The 18,562-nt window shown below is 37.5% G+C and overlaps 1 protein-coding gene across 3 annotated transcripts in view; it reads right to left on the minus strand.

Annotated features, from left to right (window-relative positions):
* The window catches only part of Pik3cb (phosphatidylinositol-4,5-bisphosphate 3-kinase catalytic subunit beta), a 133,635-nt gene that overhangs the window by 106,673 nt on the left and 8,400 nt on the right, over positions 1 to 18,562 (minus strand). For 2 of the 3 annotated variants that reach the window (XM_026385055.2, XM_026385057.2), the window contains exon 2: positions 6,787 to 6,891. The exons of the other annotated variant lie outside the window; for it this stretch is intronic. The gene's annotated coding sequence lies outside the window, so the exon portion shown is untranslated. The remainder of the gene's footprint in view (positions 1 to 6,786; positions 6,892 to 18,562) is intronic. 3 annotated transcript variants of the gene reach the window in all.

The following is an 18,562-nucleotide window of genomic DNA, read 5'->3' on the forward strand; positions in this document are numbered from 1 at the left end:
TTATTTATTTTTATTTTTATTAGTTGTAGTTGGACACAATATCTTTATTTTATTTATTTTTATGTGGTGCTGTGGATCGGACCCAGGGCCTCGCACATGCTAGGCAAGTACTCTACTGCTGAGCCACAATCCCAGCCCCTATAGTTAATGCCTTTATATTTGAAAACTGTACAACAATGAGACAGCCATTTATATTGCCCTTTATGTGCTATTTCCTCTATCATGTGGCAGTCAAAAGGCTGAGATGGTTGTAGCAAAAAAACAAAACAAAACAAAACAACAACAACAAAAAGAAACAGTTTTGAAAGGTCATGCTATGCAGACAGCCAAATTTCTTTCACAATATCCTTACTGTCTATGGCAAAACTGTATGATAATCTGACCGCAGTTATTTTCTGAGTACAACAAAAAAGCACATCACATCATCAAAGAACCAGAAACTGTAGGCACTCAACAATATCATCTTTATGAACATTATTTCTAATTGCATAAACATCCAATACATATTAATGAAAAAGAACCCCAAGGCAAAGAAAAAGAACTAGAGGAAGAGGAACTAGTAAATGAAAGTCAAATTTAAACTATCCCACTGTTTCTTCATAGAGCTCATATAACATGATAAAAAGTTTCTAAATAAAATATTTTCAAGTTAAAACATATCACGTGGTTGGGCACAGTGGCATACGGCTATAATCCCAGAAATTTAAGTAGCGGAGGCAGGAGGATCACGAGTTCAAAGCCAGCCCCAGCAACTTAGCAAGGCCCTGTCTGTAAATAAAACATTAAAAAAGGAGCTTGGGAGCTGGGGTTGTGGCTCAGCGGTAGAGTGCTTGCCTAGCATGCATGAGGCACTGGTTCAATCCTCAGCACCACATGCAAATAAAATAAAGATATTGAATCCACCTAAAACTAAAAAATAAATATTAAAAAAAAAAAGGAGCTTGGGATATGTCTCAGTGGCTAAACGTCCCTAGGTTCAATCTGTGGTACCATATGCAAGGCCCTATGTTCAATCCCCAGCATGCCCAAATAATAATAATATTGACCTTGAAAATGTCTTTATCTAATGCCAAACAAGATAGAAAGCTTCAGAAACCTCTCTAGCAACTGTAATCCTATCAATATCTTTTCCTTTAATAGCTTTTATTGCCCTAGTCTCTATCTAAATATGGAATTATCTTTTCCCACCGGGAATTACTTACTCAACATCAAGGAAAAAATTTCTCTAGCTCCTTCTAAAATTTCCAAACTCAGAGGTTAATACCTATATTCTTTTAGTAAAAACAATAGTAATCTAAATCTAGTGATATGATTCAGTAGTAAAATAACTGCTTAATGTGCAAGAGGTCCTGGGTTCAATCACTAGTCCTGTAAAAGAAAAAAAAAAAAAAAAACCTGCCGGGTATGGTGGTATACACCTGTAATCATAATCCCAGAGGCTTGGGAGGCTAAGACAGGAGGATAATAAGTTCAAAGCCAGCCTCAAAACCTGTCTCAAAAGGGCTAGGGATGTGGCTCAGTGGTTAAGCGCCCCTGGGTCTAATCCCTGGTACAAAAAATAAAAAAATAAAAAATAAAGGAAAGAAAAGAAAAGAAAAGAAAAGAAAGACCTGGTCCAGTTCTTGGATTCAATTCTTTTGGGTATATATCAAGAAGTAGGCTTGGGCTGGGGATGTGGCTCAAGCAGTAGCTCGCTCGCCTGGCATGCGTGCGGCCCGGGTTCGATCCTCAGCACCACATACCAACAAAGATGTTGTGTCCGCTGAGAACTAAAAAATAAATATTAAAAATTCTCTCTCTCTCTCTCCTCTCTCACTCTCTCTTAAAAAAAAAAAAAGAAGTAGGCTTGTTGGATCATGAAATAATTCTGTTTATGGCACCATGTCAGGGATGGAGGGCCTTACGCATGGTAGTCAAGCATTCTACAACTGAGCTATATCTCTATCCCCCTGTTTACTTTTTTTGTGAGAAATACAAGAGTTTCGATTTCTCCATACTATTGTCTGGATTTGATTTTATAGTTCACTTATGGTTCTTAGTAGGGGAATGTTTTAAGTGTATTTCCTTAAAAGCATATTTATCATAGATTTCTTCCTAGTTTTAGAAGCAACACAAAAGGTTATGCTACACTACAAAGTCAGAACTAGTTTAAAAAAAAAACTCTGTGTGTGTGTATGTGTGTGGGGGGGTGGGGTACTGGAGACTGAACCCAGAGGTACTTTACCACTGAGTTGTACCCCTCAACTTCGTTTTTGTTTTTTTTTTTTTTTAATTGTGAGAGGAGGCAATCAGCAATCAGAAGCTGTTTTGTTTTGTGATAATGTGGTGCTGGGAATTGAAGCAAGGGCCTTGCACAGGTTATGCAAGTGCCCTACTCCCAGCCAGAAGGTTTACTTACTGGGCATGTTTAGATTTGAGATGACAAAAAGTTCTGGAAAAGGACAATGGTGATGTTGCTGGCTATGTGATTGTTTTTGATGCCACTGGAATGTACACTAAGAAATGGTTAAAACAATAAACTTTATGTTATATATATATTTACTACAACTTACAAAATAAATCTGAATCCAAGTAAATTTGTTCATTAGGAACTACAGACCTTCTGTGCCACCAACTCACCTTTCTCTAGTCTTCCATCCTCCTGTGGTATTCAAATATTTCCTTAATTGTTTATCTTTCTCTTATTATTACCTTTGGAAACTTGATGGTTCTTAGCTACAAGTTACAACTTTTAGCCATTCACTTGTCTTTTACTCCCCCTACATCCTCACTCCTGGCTCTGCATCCCTGTCATTGCACAGAAGAAAACTCAAAGGCCTGATCCTGATCTACAGTTTGACTTGAATCTCTACCACCTTCACAATGCTGATGAAAGCTGCTACCACCTCATCTCTCATTCCATCCCAGCTATACTGCCCTCTTAATGCTGCTAGAATAATGCTACTAGAATACATCAAGCACAGTTCAGTCTCGGAACATTTGCTTAAATTTAAATGCCTTCAGCCTAGAATGCTCCCATTATCCCATCCCAAATATCCACATGGTCTGTTCTACTACTTTATTTAGAGATGTGAGATCATGTATCACCCTAATCAAAGAGGGCTTCCAGAACCACACCTTATAAAATAATAAACCTATTTATCTTCCATGAATGTCTAACTTTTCCTAATGTATTTTCTTAATACTTATCACCTCCCATTCTTTATATATTATTTATTGAATAGCTTGTCTACTCTTATTAGAATATCAACTCCATGAAGCAAAGCATGGTGACACATGCCTATAACCCCAACTACTCAAGAGGCTGAGGCAGGAGCCCAAATTCAAGGTCAGCCTGGGTAATTTAGCTACATCCTGTCTCAAATTAAAAAAAAAAAATTTTTTCAGCCAGGCATGGTGGCACACACCTGTAATCCCAGCAACTCGGAAAGGTAAGGCAAGAGAGCAGCAAATTTGAGGCCCTAAGCAACTTATTGTGACTCTGCCTCAAAATAATAAGTAAAAAAGGCTGGGATGTGAATCAGTGGTCAAACATCCCTGAGTTCAATCCCCAGTACCAAAAAATTTTTTTCTTAATTAAAAATAAAATGTTTCTTTTCTTTTTAGCAATTCTGGATATTGAATCTAGAGGCATTCTACTACTGAGCTATCCCCACCACCACAATTTTTATTTTGAGACATGAGCTACTAAATTGCAAGACTGGCCTTGAACTTGTGATCCTCCTGCCTCAGCCTGCTGAACTGCTGAGATATACATTTGCTCCATTGCTCCCTGCCATGCATCCTCTTTATCCAGCCTTCACCCCATAAACATTTCAATTACCAGTTCAAACTTTTCATTTCCACTTAAAAGGCTATATTAGCTAATAAATTCACTCTGCCTCCTATCTCATGTGAGCTGGGATTTTACTATTGCTCAGCTATTCTTCTGCTATACTGACAATAATAAGTTTCTCTACTATATGTCTGGCTTGGTGAACAGCAAAAGCCTCTAAACTGAACTTACTGCTTTCACTCTGTACCTGTAATCTATCTTCAATAAAGTAGCCAATAGAATCCTTAAAACACATTTTATCCTTAAAATTTCCCAAGACTTCTTTGAACTTAAATCCCCTTACCACAGCCAAAAGGAATTGTACATCCTTATTCCTCATGTCTTCACTCATCTCACAACACTTTGGTCCTCATCCACCCTGATGAGAAGAAGCTGTAATTCTTCCCATGCTTCAAACACATCCAACTCATTTCACCTTGGGATTTTACTTAGCTTGTCTTCCATTCCTTAATATTCTTTGTTACCACCTGACAAGCCAACCATTATTCTCTATCAACTACTCTATTTAAATTGGAATTTTCCTTGTTTATGTCAATAATTAGCTCCATGAGAGCACTGATTATGTGTATTACAGTGCCTGGCACTGACGAGTGCAGTGGTGTTCACCTGTAATCCCAGCTACTTGGGAGTCTGAGGCAGGAGGATCACAAGTTTAAGACCATCCTGTGCTAGCAAAATATAAAAAGGGCTGGGGCCATAGTTTAGTGGTAAAGTGTCCCTAGGTTTCAATCCCCAGTACTGCCAAACAAAGTGCTTGGCACAATACAGGTATTTCAATAAATACTTGCTGAATTTGTTAACTACCCTACAATATTTTCCCCAAATGTTTTCTTTTCCCAGGATCCCAATCCACCGTTGAATAAATATGTCTAATAGATAACCTCAATCCTTACCATATTAAAAAGGTAGAATAATAGGGCTGAGGCTGTAGCTCAGAGGTAGTATGCGAGGCCCTCGTAAAACACACACACACACACAGTAGGATAAGGAATCCTACAGTTTCTTCATCTTTGCCTAAAAATCCCTTCATTCATCCTCTCTTCCAATTCTTTAATTTCTAAAAATTCCTTGATTCATCCTCTCTTCCAATTTTTTAATTTCTAAGCACAAAGACTGTTACTCTTTTATATGAGTTAAGCCCTTTAACCATGTCTTTGATTTTAAACTTCCCTACTTCCTCAAGGTGAGAAATTAATCACTTTCTTTAATATTTAGACTACTATAATGGATAGGTAAGAAATTAGTCATTTTCTTTAATATTTAGACTACTCTAATGGATCATTCCTTTTAACCTAAAAAGGAATTACACTACTTATTAGTGATAAAATACCTAGCAAACCAGATAACCCCTGGCAGGAAATGTCTATTCTATTAACAGAATAACTAGGGAGAACCACATTATTTATTGTCCATCCCTGTAGAGTTGAGAGTAAAAACTGGCATGAAAAACAGTTGGGCATTAACTGATCTGTAAGAAGCTAAAATCAGTATCAATGGACACCTTAACTACAACTCTGGAGCTTAGAGAAGGTATTGCGATATTCTAAGCACATAGAACTTACTGGTCTAATAAATGAATTAAAAGGAGCTGTGCATGGTGGTGCACACATATAATTCCAGTTACTCTGGGGGCTGAGACAGGAGGATAGAAAGTTTGAGGCCAGCCTGGAGAACTTAGTGAGATCCTGTGTCAAAAGAAAACTTAAGGAGCTGAGTTGTAGCTCCATGGCAGAGCACTCACCTAAACATACGAGGCCCTGGGTTCGATCCTCAGCACCAATTAAAATAAATAAATAAAATATAGGTATTGTGTTAAACTAAAAAAAAATTTAAAAATTTAAAAAGAAAACTTAAGGGCTGGAGGTGGGCTAGGGTTGTAGCTCAATGGTAGAGCGCTTGTCTAGCACGTGTGAAGCACTGGGTTCAATCCTCAGAACCACATATAAATAAATTAATTAATTCAATAAAGGTATTGTGTCCATATATAACTAAAAATCTTTTTTAAAGGGGAGGCTGAGGGCTGGGCATGGTGGCTGACACCTGTAATCTCAGCCACCAACCAATAGGGAGACTGAGACAGGAGGATCTCAAGTTCAAGGCCAGCCTCCCAAGTTTATTGAGGAAGCCCTAAGCAATTCAGCAAGACCCTGTCTCAAAATTTAAAAAACGAAAAGGGTGGGAATGTAGATCAGTGGTAAAGTGCCCCTGGATTAAATCCCAAGCACCAAAAATAAATAAATAAAAGGGCTGCAGCTCAATGGTAAAAGCACTTGCCTGTATTTATAAGGCACTGAGTTCAATCCTCAGTACTGAAAAAAGAAAACAAAAAAGAATCAAGAACTGAAATATTCAAATACATTTTACCATTTCCTTTTTACTCTTTACTCCATTGCAAGTGGATTTTCAGCCACAAGCACCCTCCTGGAATGTCCCCTACTGAGGTCATCAATAACCTCCTCACTATCAAATTCAAAAAATGTTTTCTTCAGTTTCCAATCAACCTCTCTAAAAAGCTTTTCACACTACTTAACCCCTATTTCTATCATGAAGCTCCATTCTTTAACTCATGTGTTAAATAATCCTAAATAATCAGACTATCTTAAAGGAGACCTAGGATTCCCCACCACCACCACCTCAAAGATTAACTAAAAGACTTAGAATCTAGCTGGGTGCAATGGCACACGCCTATAATCCCAGCAGTTTGGGAAGCTGAGGCAGGAGGATCACTAGTTCAAAGCCAGCCTCTGCAAAAGCAAGGCACTAAGCAACTCGGTGAGACCCTGTCTCTAAATAAAATACAAAAATAGGGCTGGGTCGAGTGCCTCTGAGTTCAATCCCCAGTAACCCCCCCAAAAAGAGATTTAGAATCTAACCAATATTCACATTTTCCTTCTTCATTTAACTTCTGAAAAAATAATAGAAGAAATTTAAAATATAAAATTGTCACTTACCTCAAAATAATAGTCCCCATTTTACTCTTTTAGGAAAATAGACAGCATTACTTATTTTTTAAACGTGAAGTTTTCATGGAAGACTTTTTCTGATTAGAAGATACACTACAAAGAAAGGTTGAACAAAAAAATATTAATCTAAATGGGCAAAATTAAAATTTTACTACTTATATGATATTTAATTCCTTTACAACTCTACACATTTTAAATACAGGTTGAAAAACCAGGTGTGATGACACACACCTGCCTGTAATCCCAGCTACTTAGGAGGCTGAGGCAAAAGGAGCACAAATTCAAGGCCATTCTGGGCAATTCAGTATGACCCTATCTCAAAATAAAATAAAAAGGACTGTGAATATAGCTCCATGGTAGAGTGCTTGCCTAGAAGGCCCTAGGTTCAATCTCCAGTGCTGAAAGATAAAATGGGAGAAAATATTTGCAAATCATATCTGATAAAAGACTAATCAATATTCTGGAATATATAAAAATGGGTAAATGTTACAGGCATATAAATTATCACATGCAAAATTATAACACATACCAAATTATATCACCCTCTTAAAGTATACATGTGAGCTGGTTTTAGTATATGCACAGAGTTGTGCAATCATAATCACAATCAATTTTAGAACATTTTCATTACCCTGAACTGGGACCCCTTATACTTCAATAGCTTCTCATTATAAAAATCTTAATATTCAGGATTAAGGATAGAGCTCAGTGGTAGAGCCTTTGTCTAGCATTTGTGAAGCCCTGGATTAAATACCCCCATAAAATAACAAAAAAAATCTGAATATTCAATGATGATATCTGGGCATTTGTATGTTTTACATGCTCCATAGTTAATTCTGATTTGCAGTCAGGACTGACACGTAGTGCTCAATAAACACTTAGATGAATGGGTGGGTGGTAAGGGAATGGATATGTTAAAACAGGTTTTTTTTTTTTTTTTTTAACTCTTTTCACCCCTTTTATTTTTCTGGTGCCAATATATTGTGGACATTCTTTCTTTTTTTTTTTTTAAATTTGTTTTAATTAGTTACACATGATAGTACAAAGACCTTGACATTTGAATCAGATGGGATATAATATCTCATTTTTCTGAGTATACAGGTAAAACAGGGGTTCTTAAGCTTGATAATATTGACATTTTAAGTCACTTGTTTGTTTGTGGGGCTGTACTATGTGTTTCTGGAAGGAATTTAACAATATCTCTGGCCTTAACCCATGAGTTGCCAGTAGCATTTCCCCATTTATGACAGTTAAAAAAAAGTCTCCTAATATTTCCTAATGTCCCCTGATGACAAAACTGCCCTGGTTGAAAACCCCTTGAGTAGATTAATAAATGTATACAGAGATGGATACATGCTTACATGGATGGATATGTGGATGGATGGGTGGATGAAAGGGTGGATGGATCAATGATCAGTTCTCATAAAGCTAACTGAATGTTTTTGTTCCTGAAGTTTTTACTCTGAATACATCCCCCTTGCTTGTTGTCCATCAAATAGCATAGCAGAGTAAATATTTGGAACATAAAATAATTGGAAGACTACAGAAATTAAAATTTCAGACACTGACATCATTCTCCAATGTAAAACTGAATTCTAAAGTCTGACCCAAGAAAAAGACTTGATAAATATAGTGTCATAAAATAAAACTGATTATGGCAAAAACTATATGTGGTAAATTGTTACTAATTGAAAACTGACAAAAGAATCAAATCTTGGTCACAATACCAAGATAAAATAAAATTTTGACCTGGGATGTGAGGGCAAGAGAAAAGAGACCCCATTCGCTTTAGCATGTTTTCAAGGTTCATCAATGTTGATGTATATATTAGAACATCATTTTTAATAGCTGAATAATATTCAATTGTATGAATAAAACGCCTTTTGTTTATCCACTTATTGACATACATTTAGATTGTTTCCAACAAATATTATGAATAGTGTTGCTATGTACATCCATGTACAAGTTTTTGTTTTTTATAGCTTAGCGTGGTGGCACACACATAATCCCAGTGACTTGGAAGGCTGAGGCAGTAGGATCACAAGCTTGAGACGAGCCTCAGTGACTTGCTGAGGCCCTAAGCAATTTAGCAAGACTTAGTCTCAAAATTTTAAAAAAGATAAAAATTAAAAAAAAAAAAAAAAGAGCTGTGAATGTACTTCAATAGTAGAGTGCCCTGGGTTTGATCCCCGGTTTTTTTTTTTTTTTTTTAAGAGAGAGTGAGAGAGAGGGGGGGGGGGGGAGAGAGAGAGAATTTTTTTTTTAATATTTATTTTTTAGTTTTCGGCAGACACAACAACTTTGTTTGTATGTGGTGCTGAGGATCGAACCCGGGCCGCATGCATGCCAGGCGAGCGTGCTACTGCTTGAGCCACATCCCCAGCCCTGTTTTTTTTTTAAAAAAAAAAAAAGCAAAAGTGTTGTTTTGTGGTACTGGGGATTGAATCCAGGGTGCTCTTTCCAGCCCATTTTATTTTGGTACCAGGGATTGAACTCAGGGGTACTCAACCACTGAGCCACATCCACAACCCTATTTTGTGCTTTATTTAGAGACAGGGTCTCACTGAATTGCTTAGTGCCTCACCATTGCTGAGGGGGACTTTGAACTAGTGATCCTCCTGTTTCAGCCTCCCAAGCTGCTGGGATTACAGGCATGTACCACTGCATCCAGCCCCAACCCTTCCTATTTTTTATTTTAAGACATGGTCTTGCTCAATTGCTACAACTGTCCTTGTGATCCTTCTGCATCAGCCTCCCAAGTTGCTGGAATTACAAGGGTGCCACCACTCCTGCCCATGTTCAACTTTTTATAAGAACATATGTTGGGATTTAACACTGGTTAGTGCCTAGGAAGATTTGTTGGTCCTGGTGGTGAAATAAAAAGAATTTCAAAAAATATGTTATTATAGGGAAACTGGCCTTTTCCCTCGTCCCCAATCTTCAGATTGGGATCAAAGCAGAAAGACCTTGGTTGTGAAGTAAAGAAATGTGTTCATAAGACATCTGAAGGAATTTGTACGTGCATGTAATCTATCTTATATATAAATCCCCACTGCTTGTAGGTGTGGTGTGCCCTTCGTATTGTCTTGGCTACTGCCAGAGGTGCACATGAATAATAAAAAGTCCAAACCCCTCTCTATTGAGTCTTCCAAATTATTTGGGATTAGTAAACAATACACTGGGGTTTTTGTAGTCCTGGGGATGAGCAACATATACTTTAATTCTCTTAGGTATACACTTTAGAGTAGAATTGCTGGGTCACATGGTAACACTATTGTCTAAGACCACTTGCACTGTTATAACAAAATATCCAGGACTGGGTAATTTACAAATGACAAAAAATTGTGTCTAACAGTTCTGGATGCTGGGAAGTCCAAGATCAAGGCACTATTATGTTTGGTGTCCGGTGAGGGTCCATCTCTCATAGATGGTGCCCTCTAAGGAATCCTCATTGCAAAAAGGATGGAAGAGTCAGAAGGGCTTGGCTAGCTAGTTCCCTCCAGTCTTTTTCATAAAGTCACTAATTCCATTCATGAGGGCTCCCCCCACACCCACCCAGAACTGAACCCAGGGACACTCTACTATTCAGTTACATGCTCATCACCTCCTCCTGTCTTAGCCTCCTGAGTTGCTGGAATTACAGGCATGTGCCATCACATCTGGCTAACATCTTATTTTTGGAAGCTATATTTTCAAAATAAATCATTTAGTGAGAAGAGTGACAATATTTCACATTTTTGTAGAGACTGAACCAGAGGTGCTTCACTAAGCTACATCCCCAGTGTTTTAATTTTGGGACAGTCTAAGTTGTTGAGGCTGGCTTTGAACTTGTGATTCTCCTGCCTCAGCCTCCTGAGTCACTGGGATTATAGGTATGTGCTACCATGACTGACTCTCCATTTCTTTTAGTTTTTCATTTTGATACAGGGCCTCACTAATTTGCCTAGACTAGCTTTAAATTTGTCATCCAGCTTCAGCCTTGTGAGTAGATGGGATTGCAGACATGGGCAACAAACCCCAACTCTAAATTTTGATATAAAAATAATTCATTTTTTTTAGCTGGGTATGGTGACACATTCCTCTAATTCCAACTACTTGGTGAGGCAGGAGGATAGCAGGTTTTGGGTCAGCCTCAGCAATTGGCAAGTTCCTACCTCAAAATGAAATGAAAACGACTGGGATGTGTGGTACAGCACCCCTGGGTTCAATCCCCAGTATGCAAAAAAAGATCATTTTTTTAACTTCATTCATTCATTCATTAATACCAGGGATTTCGGGGCTAGGATTGTGGCTCAGTGGTAGAGCACTTGCCTAGCATGCACGAGGCACTAGGTTCAATCCTCAGCACCACATAAATATAAAATAAAGATATTGTGTCCACCTAAAACTAAAAAATAAATATTAAAAAAAAAATACCAGGGATTTCACTAAGGAGTGCTTTGGCTGAACCACATCCCCAGCCCTTTTTGTGTTTTGAGACAGGGTCTTGCTAAGTTGCTTAGGAGCTCACTAAATTGCTGAGATGGGCCTCAAACTTGTGATCCTCCTGTCTTAGCCTCCTGAGTTGCTGGGATTACAGGCATATGCCATCATATCTGGCTAACATCTTATTTTTAGAAGCTATATTTTCAAAATAAATCATTTAGTGAGAAGAGTGACAATATTTCACATTTTTGTAATGGCTGCTTAACAGATAATAACAACTATATTATCATCTGTTGAAATATCACAAGTCCTACTGCTGCTGGAAAACTTCAATATCTACTTGTGAGAGAATGAGAACAACAATAACAAAAGAATAAATAATATCTTAGTATTGTTACAAAGATAGTTTTGACCTTCCAGATCCCCTAAGAAGGAGTTTAGGGACCTGGGATGCCATATTTTGAGAATCAACCACCGCTCTGTTCAGTGTTCCCACAATAACCCAATGAGGCTCTACCATTTGTACTTACCACATCTTATTAGAATTATCTGTCTGTCTCTCTTAAAGTTCCCTAAAGTCCATGAGCCTTCTTTAACTTTGAATTCCCAGTGCCTCACACAACATAAAACACATATCTTCTCAATAAAATTTCCAATAAATAGCAAATATAGAAAAACATCCACAAACTCTAATATTAAAGGTATATGTGAGTCATGTGCAGTGGCATATGCCTGTAATCCCAGCAGCTCTGGAGGCTGAGACAGGAGGATCACAAGTTCAAAGCCAGCCTCAGCAACGATGAGGCACTAAGCAACTCAGTGAGACCCTGTCTCTAAATAAAATACAAAGAGAAGGGCTGGGGATGTGGCTCAGTGGGCAAGTGCCAGAGTTCAATCCCCATTTCCCACCCCCCCCCCCAAAAAAAAGGTATATGTGAATTAAGCAGATTTTCGCATGGCAAATACTTTAACTAATAGAAATGTATAAAAGAAAAGTCTCATGATAAACTGATAGCAATGCCAGAAGTAGAATAAAGAATATATTCAGACCTGGTGTGACAACATAAGATTGGACATTTTCAAAGTTACGCCCTGAGGGAATAAGGAAAGCAGATCCTAAAAATCATCTTAAACTATGAACACCCAATGTATGTCTTCTGACTAAATAAAAAGTATACACCTCTTCTAGGAGACAATTGCACTACTGTTTTAAAAATGGTGGGGGAGGGGAGGTAGTGTCAAGGTAAGGAAAGTGCTGCTCACTGATGTCTAAGAAAGAATAGTTTATCAAATTCATGTATATTTGACATTTCATCAAATAAGATGTTTTTAAATGGAGATGGGGTACATGCCTAGCATATACAAGACCTTAGGTTTGATCCCCAGCACACATACAAAAAATTCCTAACTTTAATTGCATTTACTTTCAAATCAATGCCTTCTTACATTTCTGTAAATGAGCCCCACCTTCTCAACCTTCTAAACACTGACATCAATGAAGACAGGGCACACACTTATCTCTCTTGCTTAATATACCTAGACTAAAACCCTGATAATCAACATATCCAGATTTGCTCGTTAGTTAGACAGCTAAAGAAGCACTTGTGAAGGGCTGATGATATGGCTCAGTTGGTAGAGTGCTTGCTTCACATGCACAAGACCCTGGGTTCAACACCCAGCACCACCAAAAAAAAAAAAAAAAAAACACTTGTGACAATGAAGATAAATTCTTTTGCAGTAAGGACCTCAGTGACACTGGGTCAAGGTGGTAGAATGTATGTCTGACCATACATAAGTTAAAAAAAAAATAATATTCTAATTACACTTTTAGGAAGAACTTAACTTATTCATGTGCTAATAATTATTTTTTTCTTTGCATTTTAACTCTTGCCTTTTCTGACTTGGCTTTATATTATTAATATACATATAGGAAGTCTTTTTTTTCTATTTGTTAGCTGAATGCTGAAGAAGCCAGTTTTGCTTTTTGCTAACCTTTAAAAGTTTATCACCACTTTGCAACCATGACAATAACAATTGATTCAAGTAAAAAAAACTAAAACATAAATCAAAGCTGGGCACAGTGGCAGATGCCTATAATCCCAGCTAATTGGGAGGCTAAGGCAGAAGGATCACAAATACAAGGATCTGTCTTAAAATAAAGGAATGTAGCTCAATGATAAAGTACCTGTAGGTGCAATCACCAGTACTGGAGTAAAGAGAAATAGATCAACAGATGGTAAAATTGGTGAAAAGTTTGAAAAGATCTTCCCATAGTATAATACTTATTAATCACCAAAGCAAAAGCTAATAACTTTTAAGTGAAGAAATTGGGCCAACATGACCTTAAGTGATCAAAGTTAAAATGGCCAATAATAAAGGGGAAAAAAAAAGCCAATAATAAAATGAACTACCATCACGTTTATGCTGAGGGACATGCAGCATTACTTCTGTGGTGCTCCTGCCAAAAATGCACAATCTGGATCAAATTATGAAGAATATGAAGAAAAGATAAACATGAATTGAGGGACATTCTATTACATAAATCAACCTGTATTTTTCAAATACATCACAGTTATTAAAGACAAAGAAAGACAAAGAGGGCTGGGGATGTAGCTCAATGGTAGAGTTCTTGACTAGAAAAGCTAAGAAACTGCTTCAAATTAAAGGAAATCATAGAAACCTGACACCATATTTACAATGTGATGCTGAACTGGTAGTGGTATCATGAATAATAGTATATATCTGGTAAAAATAGAACATGGACTATTGTTGTGATGTGTGCTTTGCCATGTTATGATTCTCAGGGGTTTAAGAAAATTGGTATTTTAGTTATGGTAAATTTGACTGTTTTGACAACACTAACTCCATTTTGAGCTTTTTCTTATAACATAAGTTGTGATTGAGCCAAGTGGCTAGCTGATGGTTACCTAGACAACTGAGAGCTACAATGATAACTATGCACTGATATCAAATTTGATAGTTGGTGTCCAAGACTTTTCCCTCTAAACTTGATATCTGAAATCTAAGAAAATATACTTTATGGGACTATAAATGCCCATGCTTTCAGACTGCTGTTTGAGACACATCTCACTCTGATTCTACTCTGTGAGTATTCACTCCCTATTTGGCTCATCTACACATCCCTTATCCTATACATGTCTCTCTCTCCCTCCCTCCCTCCCTCCTCTCAGGCCATATATGGCCTCCTTATAGTTACTCCAAAATGCCAGGCTGCTTCCCACTAAAAAGCCTTCCAATGTGTAACCCTTCACTTATGTTGGGAGTTCTTAGCCATGTTAGGCCCATTATTTTAAAAAGGGATTTTAAAAATAATATTTCCTTAACCATTTAAAATAAAATTTGTAGTTAATAGGAGCTAAACATAACTTTAAATAATTACATATCCACACATGTTATGTAGAGTTCTAACTATAATTAAAAGGACAAATAAAAGGAACATTAATTTATTATAAAAATATCTTCATGCTAATGGTAAATGTTCCAGTACAACTACATTAGAAGTAATAAAATGGTAATCAAATGGTTGCTCCAATACTTAGTTTCTAAATGTGATCAACAGATACATATGTTGTCTCAGTGATTAAACAGCACCACCAGCATATGTCATTGGTGACATGAATTTTAGAAAGATAACTCTTGGTAAAGTTCTAAAAAAACAAAGCATAATTGCATAATTTTTCCTTACAATTACTAAGCAGCTCCAGTCTTGGAAAACTGACTATTAAAACCATGCCTCAAAGTATTTTGCTTATACATAAAATCCAGTTAGGTCCTAGGCCAAAGGCTCTCAACCTGTGCTATACATTGAGGTAATTCCTTTGTGGTACTAGGGATTGAACCCAAGGACACCTCATTGAGCTAAAGCCCCAGTCCCTCTTATTTTTATTTAGAAATAGGGTCTTGGTAAATTGCTGAGGCTGGCTACAAGCTTGTAATCCTCCTGCCTTAGCCTTCTGAGTACCTGGGATTACAGGTGTGTGCCACCATGCCCAGCTTCTCAGCATCTTTTAAAAGCTCTCTGATTCTAGTGTGCAGCCAGAGTTGAGATCCACTGTTTGCGGCTGAAGTAAGTAAATAGGTATTCATCTATATGAAGTCAGGATGGAATGTCCTGCAGGACACACATCAAGTTGCTAGATTTTGAGATTTGAATGTCCCACAAAGGCCCACCTGTTGAAGACTCGGTCCTCAGCCAAGTGGCTCTATGGGAAGGTGGTAGAACTTTTAGAAGGTGGTGCCTGTTACAAGGAAGTTGATTCATCAGAGTATATCCTTGAAAGGAATACTGGAAACCTAGCCCCTCCTCCTTTCTCTTTTTTAGCTTCCTGGCCACCAAGAGATGGACTGTTTCCTCTGCCACACACTCCAAGCACACTCCTAACACAGGCCCAAAGCAATAGGGTCAATGGGTCACAGAAAGAAACCTACAAAACTGGGAGCCAAAATTAACTTTTGCTACTTAAAAGTTGATTATCTCAGGTATTTGCCATAGTAATAAATGGCTAACATACAAGTACTTTAGCTCAGTACAAAAGACTAACACAAGTCTTTGCTTTACAGGCTGTCCTTCACCTTACTAAGGCTATCATTATGACAACCAAAACTGCCCTGCCTTTTATTTTTGAAACAACCTCTAAAGCTTTGTCCCAACACCAGATGAGAATCACTGACCTAACTCATTCATCACTCACATCTCAATTCAAACATCACCTCCTCTGGGAAACCTTCCCTAAACCTGCAGAACAAACTAGGATTTTCTGCTCTATCTTCTCATTATATCATGTACTTTTCATTCATAGCTATCATTATAACTAGTAATTAAATTTACTTTAGGGATTATTTCATTTATACTTATCTACAACTAGAACAGCTATTCTCAAACTTAAGCAAATTATCAGAATCACTTGGAGGACGCTCAAAGTGCCAGATGCAATGGCACTTTGGTCTCAAAATAAAAAATTAAAAAGGCTGAGGATGTAGTTCAGTGGAAGAGTATTCCTGGGTTCAATCCCCCACTTTTTAACTTTCTTAAAAAGTAAGTTAATGGCTATATGACTGGAAAATTGCTGTCTTCAAATACACAGGTATTATAAAATAAGGGTGGTGGTTATTATACTGGGAAACACAACACTTTAAATGTATATATTCCTTTTCTTTAAAAAAAATTTTTTAAAGTTGTAGATGGACACAATACCTTTATTTTATTTATTTATTTTTTGTATGTGGTGCTGAGGAGCGAAACCCAGTGCCTCACAAATGCTAAGCAAGCGCTCTACCACTGAGCCACAACCCCAGCCCACATACAGTAGTTTTCCACTTTCAGAACTTAAAACAAAGAAAAGTATGAGCTGGGCGCAGTGGCACACTCCTGTAATCCCAGTGACTTGGAAGGCTGAGGCAGGAGGATCATGAGTTCAAAACCAGCCTCAGCAACTTAGTGAGGCTCTAAGCAACTCAGTGAGACCCTGTCTCTAAACAAAATATTAAAAAGGGCTAGAGATGTAGCTCAGTGGTTCAGTCCCTGGTATCAAAAACAAAAAAGGATGAGATGATCAATTGAAAGCAAAAATTCTAGAGTTAGACAAATCTCGGTTTGAAACCTGACTTAAAAACTGTGCCACTTGGCATGTTAACTTCCTGTAACTTCAGTTTGCTCCTTTCTCTCCTCCCAAACCCCTCTTTCCCATAGTACTAGGGATCAAACCCAGGAGTAGTCTATCTCAGAGCTATACCTAAAGTCCTTTTTATTTTAAGACAGGATCTTGCCGAGTTGCTGAGGCTAGCCTTGAAATTGTGATCCTCCTGCCTCAGCCTAGGAGTGACTGCTCTTACAGACATGCACCACTATATCCAGTTTCCCTATCTCTTAAGGGGGAATATCATTAATACCTTCCTTAGAGAGTTGTTATGAAAATAAAGTATCAGAGAGAGCACTTAGCATAGCCTGCCACATAAGTAAGCACCCAATAAATGTTTGCCATTGTAAGTCTGCCTGATTTTATATACAGTAAGATACCCAGGGGAGTTTTCCTAATAAACTATTTTTTCTAATAGCCTTTCTAATAAGCTATATTGAGGACCACAACTTTAAATGGTAAATGAATATAAAAGGAAGATGGAGACAATACACAAAATACAACAGAATTAAATAAATCACCAATTCAAAAATAATTATCTGGGACTCAAGAAGACAGTGAATTCTTCCCAAGTTATAAGTGAAATAATTTTTGCTAGTTGGAAAATATTATAGAGCTATAAAGGAATATATAACATATGATTAGCTTAGGGCTTGAAAATGATGAACACATGGCAATTAAAAGCAGACAAGTATAATTACTGTTCCATCAACAAGTTACAAGAACATCAGACACTCCTTGCAGGCAGAACAAGAATCCAAAACCCAAAATCTCCTCTGTTAGAAAAAACATTAATACTAGAATGTGTGTAGCTTATATTGAAAGAATTAAGACAACTAAAATGAATGCAGTGGTGGATACCTGTAATTCCAGAAGTTTAGGAGGCTGAAGCAGAAGGATCTCAGGTTCTAAGCCAGCCTCAGCAATTTAGTGAGACTCTCTAGCAAAATAAAAAATAAAAAGGGCTAGGAATGTAGCTCAGTGGTTAAGCACCCCTGCATTCAATCCCTCAGTACAAAGAAAAAAAAGAAGAGGAGGAGGAGTAGGAGGAGTTAAGGCAACTAATGATTCCCAAAGAATGAAATTTCCACAATTATATAAGTGGAAAAAACAACAATAAAATAATTCCAACTGACCCAAACTTGCCTGTTTCCTTAGGCTCACATCATAATGCATAAATTAAACACATTAGGAGAATTTCATCTAGTTCTCCTCAGGAGTTCCCTCAAAATTATCAATGAAGCTGGGTTCGATGGCTCATGCCTATAAACCCAGTGACCCAGGAAGCTGAGGCAAGAGAATTGCAAGTTCTAGGCCAGCCTCAGCAACATAGCAAGGCCCTAAACAACTTAGTGAGACCCTGTCGCAAAATAAAAAATTAAAAGGTCTGGGGGATGTGGCTCAGTGGTAAAGTGCCTCTAGGTTAAACCCCTCAATACTCAAAACAAACAAAAAAAAAAATTATATGGAATGAATCTTAATTAAGGGGAATGTTATCTGTACAGCTCATAAATATGGAACCTAACTTTTGAAAATATGCAACCACAAAAACATGCTTTATTTTTACTTTTTTGATACTGGGGATTGAACCCAGCCAGATGTGCTCTACCACGGAGCCACATCCTCAGCCCTTTTTTATGTTTTATTTTAAGACAAGGTCTCACTAAGTTGCTTAGGGCCTT

The sequence above is a fragment of the Urocitellus parryii genome, chromosome 2, assembly GCF_045843805.1.
Source record: "Urocitellus parryii isolate mUroPar1 chromosome 2, mUroPar1.hap1, whole genome shotgun sequence".
Taxonomy (NCBI): Eukaryota; Metazoa; Chordata; class Mammalia; order Rodentia; family Sciuridae; genus Urocitellus; species Urocitellus parryii.